The sequence below is a fragment of the Pongo abelii genome, chromosome 9 (assembly GCF_028885655.2).
Source record: "Pongo abelii isolate AG06213 chromosome 9, NHGRI_mPonAbe1-v2.0_pri, whole genome shotgun sequence".
Classification (NCBI taxonomy): domain Eukaryota; kingdom Metazoa; phylum Chordata; class Mammalia; order Primates; family Hominidae; genus Pongo; species Pongo abelii.
The window spans coordinates 66022228-66031663 of NC_071994.2; positions in this window are offsets into that span (position 1 = coordinate 66022228).

Here is a 9436-nt window from a genome sequence, read left to right on the forward strand (position 1 = left end):
GAAGCCACTGAAAAGTTGTAAGCAGGCAGATGACAGGATCAGTTGTATTTGATGGCTAAATAGAGTGGATAGGATGAAGGCAAACCCAATCCGTGGGTAGACCAGGTAGCAGGTAGGAATGGTGGTAACTTGGACTAGGCTCATGGCAGTGAAGATGGAGAGAAGAGTAAATTTCAGAGGCATTTAGGAGGTAGAGTAGATAGATCATAGCAGGGGCTTGAATATGGAACCTGAGGAAGACAGAAGAGTTGAGGACAGAAAAAGGCACATTCCTGGTCTAGAGAACCCTTCAAGAGAACCAGTTTGGAAGGCAAGAGCCTGAACTCATTGTCTTAAACCTATTGAGTTTGGGGGCCCTTTGAGATGTCCAGATGAAATGTCAGAAGAATCTGACAGTAGGATATGTGGGTCTGGAGTGTGAACATGGCAGGCGATTAATAATCGTGTCCTAAATTGATGTTTCCAGCTTCTTGCTCCCTTCTACCATTTCTTTTCATCAAGAGAGAATGATGGTTCTTAGAAAATTTAGAAATGGGCATGACTCACCTTGGATAGAGGCTTCGGAAATGAGAAGGCTCTATAAACCCAAGTCATTACCAACTGCCAGGTGTACAGAGCTTTACAGCTCACAAGGGGCTCTAACTCATTTGAGCTTCACAATAACCTGGGATTATTACATCCATTTGAGGTTACATGGCTTGTCCTGAAAAATCATGTATTGGCTCAAGTGTAAACTACTTTCTTATTATCTGCCTTCTGGAAGAATTGGGACTGCAAAAAGCCTCCCTTACGAGACACATCAATTCAATCCACTTTACATATATCCTTGAGCACAAATTGAAAAGGCAAGGAAGGAGCTTTGGAGGCACATAAGACAGTCCCTGTCCTTGAGGAGATCAGTCTATGGGACAAGAGTCTTCACTGATTATAAGAAACAATGTGGTGAATGCTATATGAACCCCTTTTAAATAATGTTTTCCTGATTATGAAAATAGTAAATGTCTAGTGCAGACAAATGCATACTTAAGCAGGTTTTAGGTGGAGTTTCTGTAATTTGCAATCAAAAGAACCTTGCCCAGCTGCAGTGGCTCACACCTGTAATCCCAGCACTTTGGGAGGCTGAGGCAGGCAGATCACCTGAGGTCAGGAGTTCAAGACCAGCCTGCCCAACATGGCAAAACCCTGTCTCTACTAAAAATACAGAAATTGGTTGGGCATGGTGGTGCATGCCTATAGTCCCGGCTACTCTGGAGGCTGAAGCAGGAGAACTGCTTGAACCTGGGAGGCAGATGTTGTAGTGTGCCGAGATAGTGCAACTGCCTGGGTGACAGAGTGAGACTCCCTCTAGGGGAAAAAAAAAAAAAAAAGAAAAAAAAAAAAACCACTGACTGATGAGGTTATTTTGAGAATTGAATCAATTAAATTCTATGAAGTGCTTAACACAGTACTGTACCTGAAATATAGTAAGTATTTGATTAATGTTAGCAGCTCATATTCTTATTCAATCTATTAGAACGGCGAGGCCAGCCACACAGAAGGCTTTTTACACAAAATGCTGAAAAGCTTTCTAGGAGAAAACTGATGGTAAGGGAAGAGAAATTCAAACACTCAAGACTAGTTCAGTAAGAAAACCTTAGTTGGAGTTTGCCAGTCAGAATGGTCTTCAGCTCAGCTCCATCATAAGGACAGGTTGCCTGCTCTGCGGAGGAGGGGTAGGGTGAGACAGAACAGGGACAAATGCACGTAAAGCCAGAAGTTTCTGACACCACCCTAGAAGATGTTGGGTCACAAAGGGCTTAGGGTGACTGCTAACAGAGCTGAGCCTGGGAAGGAGAGACAGAGAAGGCCTCTATTATTTTGAAAAACACACACACAAAAACACACCATGAACCTTTGTTACTTTGAGGCATCCCACGCTGAAAGTTCAATTAGAACTAGTTTGCTGAGGGGTTCAATACCCCAAAATAAACAAGTTTCATATCTTTACAGCCTTGGTTCTAAGTATTTAATACAGCAGGCCCTGTGCAGGTAGGAAGAGGAATAAAATACAAGTTCTGCCTCAAGGGTTAATCACCTGAATAAAAAGTCTTATTTTTAACTTACCAAAGTATACCAATAGCATCTGTGGTTTCCTCATATTAGAGCTAATGGATCTTCATAAAATTTTAAGCATGACTGAGCTCCTATGACCCATTTTGTTACCCTACTGAGTTAACCAGTGCCTCTATGACATTTTGAGAATTGCCATTTGAGAAAGAACTAAACGTGTTTGAGCTGACACTTGTATAATTTTCTATCTCCCATGTTGGTCTTCATGGGAACAAAGGCCGTAATGAAACCCACTCAAGTTTTAGAAGCCTTTGTTGGAGATGTACTTATTGACCCCTTCTCTTCCAATGGAGACATCCCTTGCCTCGCTCATCTCTGAGTCCTGGACCAAGCACCTCTTTGCAGGGCAGTGGGGGTACAGGCAAGGGCTCTCATTTGTCTGAATCACCTTTCACCTCTTCTCCCTAGTTCTCTCTTGAACCATTAGCAAGAGAATTCAGGTCTCAGCTCTTGACTTTCTTAGCTCTCCCTGCTACCCTGATATCAAACAATCCTTCATCTATGAATAGCCAAAGCATCCCCCCATAATTCCTTGTATAAACTCCTTGTGTCAACCCTTTGTTTCAACCCTGGGTCTGAACAGTTGCATCTCAGACATTTGACAACTCTGAGCATAGCTAGGTTGTCTTAAGCTTCAGAAGGATAACAGTCTGGACAGTACTTAAGAGCAAGGATCAAAAAAAATTGTAAGAGAACAGCATATACAAGTAGATAACAATACTTTTGAAAACCTAGAGAAAGTGCACAATTTTTTAGTAAAATACAAATTTACCTAAATTGACCCAAGAAGAAATCAAAATCCTGGGTGACCATGAGAAAAAATTGGAAAGACTGAAGAACTTGCATTAAAAAATAGCTAAGACCAGGTGGTTTAACACCTGAATTCTATCTAACCTTTAAAAAACAGATAATTTCTGATGTTAAAAATGGGAAAAAAAATCAATTTGTCTTATGAAGTTTATATAAGGTTAGTATTAAAAGTTAGTAATGACAGCACAAAAAGACTAGAGACCAGTCTTACAGATGAATATAAATACAGAAATTATCAATAAAGTATTAATGAATAGAAACCAATGTAACCAAAAAAGTTACAATGACTAAGAAGGCATTACTTGAGGAATGGAAAGTTGTTTCAATATGAGGAAATCTATCAAAGTCATCCACTATGCAAAAAAAAAATTAAAAGATAACCACAGGATTATATAAGTAGATGCTGAAAAGTCATTTAATAAAATCTGGGATAGTCCCAATAAGGACTTGAAAGAAAAAGAAGAAAGAGAAAGAGGAAGAGAAACAAAAGGAAGAGGAAGTTACATAAATAGAAAAGTCTTTTTACCAAAACCCACCAGCAAACATTTTTCTCAACTGGGAAACAGTAAAGACATTGGAATTAATCCATAAAGCCACAGTAATCTAATTTTTGTGAAACACACACACACATACACACACTGCCAGTGGAGTAGGAATGGACTAATAGACCAATGGAGCAGAATAGAGAATTCAGAAACAGATCCTACCATGAGAATTTAAAAGTATGACAAAGATGATACTTTAGTAGGATGTACTTATTGACCCCTTCTCCTCCAATAGAGACATCCCTTGCCTCGCTCATCTCTGAGTCCTGGACAAAGCACCTCTTTGCAGGGCAGTGGGGGTACAGGCAAGGGCTCTCGTGTGTCTGAATCACCTTTCGCCTGTTCTCCCCAGTTCTCTCTTGAACCATCAGCAAGAGAATTCAGGTCTCAGCTCTTGTTGACTTTCTCAGCTCTCCCTGGCACTTAGACTGGCCCAACTGTCTATCCATTTGGAAAATAAATAAGTTGAGCCCTTATGCTCTGTACAAAAATAAATTTCAAACTGGGTCAAAAACTTTTATGTAAAAAATAACAATAATTATAAAAGCCATAGAAGAGAGTTCTTAGAGACTGCATATAGAATCTAGGTGTTGGGTAGACCTTCTTAAGAAAAAGGACATTAATACAAAAAAGAAATTTTTGAAATACAAAAATTTGTAACTTTTATATGGTAAAAAGTATTATAATTGAAACCCATAGACAAAATAACAGATTTGGAAGGAAGTATTTGTGATACAAATAGCACATAAAGTATTAATATCTATAAAATAAATATTCTTAAGAAGAAAGGCAACCCAAAATTAACTGGACAAGCAAATAAATAGGCAAAAAACAGAAGATGAATTAAATTCTGGCAAGTATATAAAATGTTAGAACTCCTTCATGGTCAAGAAATTGAAAACCAAAATAAACAATTAGATACCACTTCACACTCACCAGACTAACAAAATCAAAGCGAGTGTAATGGCTGGTGCAGATGTGGGAAAGAGGTACACTCATGCATTGCTGGTGGAAATGTGAATTGCCACAGCCTTTTTGGAAATCAATTTGGCAATATCTGTTTCAAGTAAAACTACCAAAAACTTCAAATTTGGAAATCTATCCTCTAGAGATAAAAATTCTGGTCAACTGAGACAAATATAACAATATTTATTGCTGCATTGTTGGTAGTGGTAAAAGAAAAACAAAAAATGACCACCTACCATGGAGGGATGGGGAAGAATTTATGATATACCCCTACAGTGAAATATCAGACCTCTGAAAATAGCAATCTAATTGATTTGGAGGGGCTTTATGAGGTCAATTGGAGAATTTCTGTGAGATACTGTGAGCAAGAAAAGATGTCTATACTGTACAATCCATTTCTGATGGAGTGGACTATATGTATGGAGAAAAATGTAGAAGGATCTATCCCAGGTCATTAATCAAGGTTGTGGGGAAGATGGGTGGGGTAATATGGGTAAGGAGGAGGAGAGAGTGAGAAAGAAGTGAACAAAAAGAAAAAGAAGACAGAGAGCATGGCCTCTGGATTTGCACCGTGTGGCAGCCTCTCTGAGGGTTTTCTTCATCTATGAAATGGAGATAACAGTAGGAGTCTCGGCAGAGAGCTGTGATGATTAGTACCCGGCACTCAATAGTTAAACTTGTTATCATCATCATCAGGTCATGGTGGTTATTCCAGAGTCCAGGGGCACCTGACTGTGCCACTCCCATCCGTGGCCAGTCCCAGGCCAGAAATCTCAGGCCTGAGGGGCTCCACCCACCCCTAAGCTGGGTGCCCCTCCTGGAAAGCCCAGCTGCAGAGGGGTTCATGTACTCTCCTCCTTTCTTACATCCCCAAACACAGGCCCACAGGCCCTTGCCCTTTAAGGCTATTATTGCTCCTGATTAGAAGGAAGTTGACAGGAGGTAAGGGGCAGGGAGAAAGCTGGGGCCATGACCAAGGCTCCGAAATCTCATCAATTTTGCCCAATCTCAGCCCCCTAGTCTCCAGTTCTGGACACATTTTTCTAGAGGGTACCTGGAAGCCCCATTAACTACCCTCTGAACTCCTAAGGCAAGCCTCCCTCTGCAGTCTCCCCTGGGTCTGACTGACCTCTCCCCTTCCTGTACTAGAATTTATGCAGATACCTGTCTGCCTCCACCTGGGTGCTATGCTGGACGGACAGCCAGAGGAGTCTTGTGGCTGCCTCTGTGTCCCTTCCGAGATGAAGGGCCTGAGCCAGGGCTTTCCTTCCTAACAGTCCCTGGGTTGGGGCTGTTTTCAGTGAAGCCAGCCTGTAGCCCTGGCCACAGTGGATTGAAAGGGACAACGGGTGCACAAGCAGAGGGCAACGGCTCCTGGGCCAGAGGCTAGCAGGGCCCTTTTCTTGTTTCAGAGTTTCCTCCTGATCGCAGTAGGAAAACTCCCACATAGAACCAATACAGAAAATGCTCTTAATTTAGTGAAAGGGTTTTGTTTTTCTCCAACCACTGCCTTCAACCTTTTGAATCTACCTCTCCAATCTCTTAATAACATCTTGGGCAGAAACTAGAGCCACCTGGGCATTTTGGGTTATCATTTTTGTTTAATCCAGTCTTACGGAGTCTAGTTGAAAGCATTCATCTCATATCCTTCCCCTTCCCTAGCTCAGACCTGCCCCCCGGCCCAGGACACCTGCAGCAGAAGGGGAATGTGGCCATTCTTCCACTCCTCCTCTACCTTTCTCCCCGCCCTCCTTTCCTGTTGAGTCAGGGCTGGGAGAAGCACTGGGGGAAGGGGCCAGTGTCTCTTGCCAACTCGTGCTGCTGTGCACCTTCCTGGAGTCAGCACCCTCTGAGAGGCAGTTACGTGACCAAGTTTGCTCCCTCTCCTCTCCTGCCTGCAGTGACACACCCCACAATCTCTTGGGTGAGGTTTTGGGAAGGTAGCACCAGCCAAGCTGCCTTTTCAGAATCCTCTTGACCCACGGGACCTCTACTTCTTTCCCACACCAAACAGGGTAGTAGGAGCTGCACCTCTTCTACCTCCTCCCTGCCTACCATCTCCCTCCACTCCCCGCCTCCCTTCTCCTGTGAACACAGATGGCTCTGGTGCCCCAGTGTCCTAGTAGGAATCCACTCAGGGCATGAGACAGCAGTCACCCATTTCCTAGGGCCCCACTGTTTTCTTGGAGACCCATTCATTTGACTGGGGGCAGAGTATAGAACACTCCTTCTCTCCTCTCCCAAAAGGAAGAGAAGTCACAGTACTCTGCCTCTATGTTAGCAATTCACAGCCCCAAAGAACTTGTAACTCCTGCTATTGCAGACTGGTAGTGCTGGAGTGATGTCCTGAAAGAATGAATCCTTTGGTCCCATTTAGGAATATGCAGATATATAGCACCTATAGATTTCAATCTTGGTTCTTCCAATTCCAAGAAAATGGGTGGAATCCCATTTAACAAATTATTACCAAGAATAAAAATAAAATAGGTCCTCTGCCTAATATACTGAGTTATGGGTTCTCTAGGAATCTGGTGGCTCAGTCTAGTCTCAGAAATCCTGGGATACAGAGGGAAGTTGTATCAGTTGGGGAGACATCCCAAGCTACTCCATATTCCCATGTACACTCATAACAACACTGCACTGCAGCTTGTCTGTGCCTGTCTCCTCTTGTGACCTCACAAAGCCTAATCCATCCAGGCTCCCCATCCCTGCAGGTGCCCTGCCCTTCACTGATAGCCAAGATCCCTGGGAGGTCGGCCTGGGTGTCAGGGGGTATCTCAGTGCTTCTGGTCTTTGCTCTGGTTAGGGGAACCTTGGAGTCAGCTGTCCCAGATATAAGATGTGACCCTCATGTTCTGGACTCTTTCTGCCTGGGTCCTCAGCACACCAGCTGCCCCAGGCACTCGCCTGCCATCCCCAGAGCAGAAGGCCACACATAAGATGACATCACCAGCAGGTGCAGATGAGGCCTACCAGGCGTGCAGCCAGCCCTGCCTGGGGAAGCCCTACCAGATGGGGGGCTTCTCATCTGTCGCTGTGGCAGTGCTGATGGTACATCTTCAAATGGTATCTCTCTGAAACTAAGAGATGGCCGTTTAGCTGCAATACACAAACCCAATTTGGGAACCCAAATGACACCACCCGAGTCTCCTTGGCAGGAATTATGGCTCTTGAATCAGGCACAATCTGCAGAATAACTGAAATCGTCAACACAGGAAAATGTGTCTGAAAACATGATGTGATCTATAGTTAAAGCTTGTAGATTCTGCATCCACCTCAGAAACATTCTACTTCCAGAGCAATTTCTTCACTAACTAGCTGTCTCTTAAATGGACTGTACGTCTTTTTCATTACGGCATCTGCCCTGCCTCCATTGGCAGCAGTTCCCAGCTGCTGGGCCCGTGGATTCCTCACTCTAAAGCCAGCACTACCCCAGGTCCCTGATCAATTCCCCTGCCTCAGCCCCAAACCACTGAAGGCTCCAAACGAAGCCTTCTCTGACACCCTTAGGATGTGTTGCTCCCGACGATAGCCAGATTGCAGCTACACCTTGGAACCCTGAACCCCAGCTCCTTCCAGCAAGCCCTTATTCCAGATACCCTCTTTAGCCCCAATGTCTGTGCCTGTATTGGCCCCCTAATGCAAACTTCCAGTCCAGTAATTTTGAGTGCTGAGGGCTCAGCATACCTTGCTGGCAACATTATCCCTTGCAACCTGCCATCTAACTGCCATGTGGATTTTTGATCACTACCTACTGGATTCCCCCCATTGTGCCACACTGGGATTCATTCATTAGTTCATGCATTCACTCACTTATGCAAGAAGTACTTCTAGAGCATCTACTAAAGCCATAACTGTGCCCTAAGAGATACTACAAGGTAAACAAAATGACATAATTTCTGCCCTCAAAGGCACTGGGCCAGGACAGCCACACAAGGCTCAGCATGTGACAAGCACAGTGCCCTCAGTTTCTGTGTGTGCAGAATGGGGTAGTGAAACAAAGGTTTGTCATGGGAAAGCCTTCAGCCACCATCTAAGGAAGTGGCTGCCAGTAGAAAGTCAATGTCAACTTGGGTCTCCTGGGACTTGTAATAAGAAAACTGAGGCACACACGGTAAGTGGAAAGAACCTGCTTCTCCCCAGAATTGCTATTGTTTGCAGCAAGAAAGGCAGCTGGAAAACAGTTATTGGAATTCTGCAACAAAACTAAGGCTATATCATCTTCAGGTACTAGTAGGACGTGGGGTGAGGAAGCAGGAAAATTCAGGAATAATACGTGACTTTTTTTGAGATTCTACAGATGATCTAAGCAGCATTCTCAACCTGGGTTACACACTTACAGTCTCCTGAGGATATTTTTTAAATCATGATGCCCACACCAATTTAATCTGAATTTTTCAGGCATGGGATTCAGGCATCAACATTATTTAAAGCCTCCACTGAATAAAGGCAAGACTCCATCCCTTCTGTGGAAAGCTTTATGGCTCCAAGTGAAGGTGAATGTGGCAGTTGAGATGCTCATCAGCCAAATGTTAGCAGCTCATCACAAGTTCTCTCCTCTGGGGCAGGAGCCATCTGGGAAAAGGGGGCACCATCAACTGGCCAATGAGAAGTGTGTGTGACTATTACCAACAAGGTGACGGAACACCTGACCCACCTCCCCTCCAGCCTGGCAGAATTTAAGCTTAGCTTTAAAACCTCAAAGGCAATATTTACAGATAGGAAGCTGAGGGTGTTTGATCCACAGAGAGGTAAAGCAATTTTGAAGACCACAGATGTTGCTGACAATGTAAATGCCTTTGTGGGCAGAACAGAAACACCACAAACAGAGCATGGCCACTGGGACAGAGTCAGCTCATTTGTGCCTGGTGTTGGACAGCAAATATTCTCCTCAGGGTTGCATCATCTATTACAACCACCCCGTGGCTACTCTGCACATGCCTGCAGCCTAATGTCAGGGCAGAAAATAGCAATGCTTTGAAGCAGAAATTCCTGGGATTGAAATC